Here is a 5,177-nt window from a genome sequence, read left to right on the forward strand (position 1 = left end):
CTTTTATCAAACCCTAGGAGGAAGAGCAGCACCCGACTACCTGGTCATCCACTGTGGTGGAAATGACATGGGGGTGACCAGCAGTGTCAAGCTTATCAACATAATGAGGGAGGATTTGCACCAGCTCCACCACCGGCACCCTGGGATGAAAATAATTTTTTCTTCTTTGACCCAAAGGCGCCGGTGGAGGGCTGGTGCAAATCCAGGCCAGATTGACAAGGCCAGGAGGTTTGTTAACAGTGTTATGGCTACATATGTTCGTGAATTAAATGGTGGCCTGATTAAGCACCCTAACATTAGGCATAACAGTCCTGGGCTATTTTTAAAAGATAAAGTTCATCTCACACCTAGTGGGAATGACATGTTTTTAGGAGCATTGGCCAATTGCCTGAAAGACCACATCCAAATGCAGTGAACTGCTGACAGTTTGCAGTGTCACTGCTTTTGAATTTGGCCTTTGGGACACATTTTTAGGCATGAAAATAGCCCAGACTGTCATGGCTAATGTTGACATTTGTTAAAAAAGTTTTTTTTAAAACACAACAAATGTAGCCATAACACTGTTACCTGTTGTGCTGCTCTTCCTCCATCCCACCCTTTATCCCCTTTCCCCAACACACTGCTCAATGCTCTGCTGCTCTCTGGGCCCTTGTGTTGTATATATTGTCATGTATGTTATATTGTCCATTAATAAATGTTTATATGTTCTCCAGTTCTCTTTACTGCTGACAGAAAATATGTAAATTGAAAGGACAAGCAAATCATACAGTGCTATACAATAACATAATAACAAAACATTAAGAAAAAATAGCAGGCAAAACTCATACAAACAGGAGATTAAAACAAAATATAATGAACGGAAATAAATGTTTTTGTGGAATTCACATCTGAACCTGCTACACAGGGAGCATCATGACACCTGCTAAGGTAACTGTAACATTAATAAACATTGATGGAATAATAAGTAAGTAATAATAAAAATAAATAATGAGTGGTATATGATACATGGATGGTAATGGTATCAACCCCAATAATGCAAACAGTTATAATAGTAAAAAGTAAAAATTAGTAAAAGTAATACATAATTAAGAAAGAAAACTATTCTTAATGTGCAGTTATAAGCAGTGTCCTCATGTAGGTTTTTGAAACTTAAAAAAATATCCACCAGACCCCCATCTGTTAACATACACAGATGGAGTGACATTGCAAGCTTTTATTTTGAAACACCACCTTCAGCTTGAGATTCAAGCCAGGGTCCAGACCACTGGATAAATGCTAAATGTTTTATCTGTGTTGTATTATTATATCATATATCATAAATCTTACATTTTCACTCAGTAATGAAGACAATGTTAGCTCAAATGTAAATATAATTTATTGAAATGCATAAAACACAAAGGTGGGCAATATTTAAGACTAGAAAATGTAGAGGCAAGTTCTCCATGATGATGAGCAGCTTGACCTGCTGACCTCCCCCATGCTGCTGCTGCTGCCGTCACAGTGGGAGAAGAAGACATCTGGGCAGCTCTTCCTCAAAGAAGGGGAGAAGGTCTTTCCACCACAGTCCACCCAGCCACACCTAGAGTCTTAGAGTGCCTAAATAATGTTGAAAATGCTAGTGTGACATATGTAGGATAAAATGGAAGAAGGGATCCACACCTCAAGAATATAAAACATTCTTCAAATTACTTTATTTTGAAGACAGATAATGTGATCATAATGTCAGCTGTCTAAAGTCAAGTTACCAAGACTGGAAGTTAAATGTACTCAAAGAAAAGAAATATAAATATGAAATGGCCTTTCTTCCTTAATTGATATTCCAGATAATAATCCCAGACAGCCTGTCAGTGTCAGATCAAAATGCATACAATTTACTAGCTGTGGGGGGTTATCATTTTACATGTTAACCCGACGTACTGACACATCTGCACTGAGAAACAACCCGCAGATTTTCAGATGTAATACGTTTGGGATAATCATACCTATGAGTAGAAGCTATTAATAGGCAAAAAATAATTATAAGCCAGTATCAATCCAACATCTACGGTAAGAATACTAACCTTATTACATATCACTCAGCGCATAATAAAGTTTAATCAAGGGTCATCCAAATAAACAACTTCTAGCTAAAGTAAAATTATATCAAAATTTAAAACCGGTATTTCAAATTACCCTAATTATATATCTAAAACAAGTTGAAGTTGCTGTGATAAAGTTTTAGAGTAACTCACCGTGTGTAAAGCAGTGTAAGCTGGAACACCAACACACAGACCATCACGGCAGTGTCAGTCAGCGAGCCGGCCGGCTGCTGTGCGTCCTGGTGTAGCATGTAGCCTAGCTTGTTAGCTCCGGTAGGGTCCGCTAGCTCGGTAGCTTCGAGCTAAGTGGGCGTGTTTCGGCCGCCTCAGCTGCAGCTCTCTGCCCATTTTTGGAATATCCGGGGAGTTGGGCTTACATAGGACCCATCACCGCCCATATTCTTACCTGATATTTTTTTTAAATTTCTAAATGGCTACTTTGGTCTGTTATGGTATCCACCTCTTGTATCTCAATGTCATGTGAAATGATGATTTGTTTGGTTCGTTTTTCCACAGTTAGTGCTAATGTTGTGTTCTAAAAGTGCATTTTGTATACTCTTGTTTGTAAATATTATTTGAAGTTCTAATAAAGGTTTTATGTGACAAAAAAAACAAAAACAAACAAAAAAAGTCTATGGTCCAGACACAATGTGTTGTTTGCTGTTCAGATGCTGCATGGAGAAGGACTATTTACAAAATGTGAAAGAGGAGGAGGTCATGTAAGATTTTTTTTAAAAGCAGGTGTTGGTGTGTGTGTGTGTGTGTGTGTGTGTATGTCTGTCTCTCTGTGTCTCTGTCTGTTCAGTTAGTGTTAACTGGCAGTTTCACCTGTGTGTGGGGGGGCAATCAACTGAAATTAACTGAAGGTGGAGACAGTTCCACCACACTGAGCAGCCAGAGGTCGACCAACTGAAAATTCTGGCCTCGATCAGAAAGCATTTTTGGCAAAACCATAATACCTATCATTGATCCGACTTCACTTTGAGCGTCCTGAGTTCTTCCTGAACATCTACATATGTTTTTTTTTAAGAAAAATGAAAAAATAGCTTTGTTAGAGCGATTTTAAAAAACTGTTAAATTTTTTTTTTGAGAAATCTTCCTTCATTTTTAATATGGGAGCCGATGCGGCAGTTGGTGCATTTTGTTTGAGCATCTGTGCGTCCTGCGCCCAAACTATAACTCTGACAGCTTTACCAGAGGATTGTGAGTGAGAGGACAAATTTTCCTACGTTTCTATGTATAAATTATTTCTGTAGAGTGAAATTTGCGGCCTGGAGCGCAGTTTTCAAATTTATTTTTTGACAATTCTTTCTCTCCCTCTACACTCTGTTTGATGACTTCTCCACTCTAGACTCTCCATAGGGTTACATTGGGGGGATTTTTTGACGTGTTTTTGCCCAATAATTTGAAAACCGTTTGTCGAAACCCTTAGAAAAGTCATAGCACACTTGTCATGGGCGAGCCGGTTGATTTGATACCTTTTTTGTGTATGTGCGACCAAAACTCTGGGAGGAGTAGTCGACCGAAAAATGACACGGAAGAAACGTAAGAATAAAAACTAGAAAATTTCTAAAGAAATTTTGATTGTGTGCTTGCCTCTGGACCATCATTCTCGTGGCTCAAATCAACAGTCAAACTGGGACTCTGTCCTGAGTTCACAGACACCTCATACAAGTCTGTAGGACAAACGGTTCACAAGTTAGTAAAAGGGGGCGTGGTCACTCAAAGGGGGCGTGGCTTGAATCAGCAGTTAAACAGGGACTCTGTCCTGAGTTCACAGACACCTCATACAAGTATCTAGGAGAAACGGTTCATTAGTTATGAAAGGGGGCGTGGCTAATCAAAAAGGGCGGGAATTTATGAAACATTGTTATGTATAAGTGGTCAGTGATGAACCATCATTATGCTTGGCAAGATTGAGGAAGATTGGACAATGTATGGTCAAGTTATTAGGTCTGTTTACTTAGAGTAAACTGACAGTTATCAGTTAGAATGTCTGTGTTGGAGGAGGGAGGGGGGAGGGGGGAGGCTTTGGTAGCTAAGCAACCACGTGGCCAGGTGGAGTCGACCAATAAGAGCAGAGCAATCAACTGAAATTAACTGCTGTTGGAGAAAGTTCCGCAGACAGAGGTGGACAAACTGAAAATTCTGGCCTTGAACAGAAAGCATTTTTGGCAAAACCATAATACCTATCATTGATCCGACTTCACTTTGAGCGTCCTGAGTTCTTCCTCAACGTCTACATATATTTTTTTTAAAGAAAAATGAAAAAATAGCTTTGTTAGAGCGAATTCAAAAAACTCTTACATCTCCTTTTTTGAGATATCATCCTGCGTTTTTAATATGGGAGCCAATGAGGCTGTTTTTGGGTTTTGGTGGTGCATCTCTGCATCTCACGCCTAAACTATAACTCTGACAGCTTTACCAGAGGATTGTGAGTGAGAGGACAAATTTTCCTACGTTTCTATGTATAAATTATTTCTGTAGAGTGAAATTTGCGGCCTGGAGCGCAGTTTTCAAATTTATTTTTGGACAATTTGTTCTCTCCCTCTACACTCTGTTTGGTGACATCACCACTCTGGACTCTCCATAGGGTTACATTGGGGGGATTTTTTGACGTGTTTTTGCCCAATAATTTGAAAACCGTTTGTCGAAACCCTTATAAAAGTCATAGCACCCTTGTCATGGGTGAGCCGGTCGATTTGATACCTTTTTTATGTATGTGTGGCCAAAACTCTGGGAGGAGTAGTCGACCGAAAAATGACACGGAAGAAACGGAAGAAGAATAAGCCCGGTGAATAATAGTTAGTGTGCTTTTGCAAGCACACAAAATAAGAAATAGTCCCGGTGAATAGTAGTTAGTGTGCTTTTGCAAGCAAGCACACAAAATAAGAAATAGACCCGGTGAATAGTAGTTAGTGTGCTTTTGCAAGCAAGCACACAAAATAAGCCCGAGGAATAACAATTAGTGTGCTTTTGCAAGCAAGCACACAAAATGATATAACAACCTCCAAAAAGTATAAATGAATAAAAAAAGAATCTGCTAATGGTGCAGGTGCAGTCAAAAATAATAATGTTTTTGCCTACACAGTACATCAG

This window comes from Centropristis striata, chromosome 12, assembly GCF_030273125.1.
Source record: "Centropristis striata isolate RG_2023a ecotype Rhode Island chromosome 12, C.striata_1.0, whole genome shotgun sequence".
NCBI classification, from domain to species: domain Eukaryota; kingdom Metazoa; phylum Chordata; class Actinopteri; order Perciformes; family Serranidae; genus Centropristis; species Centropristis striata.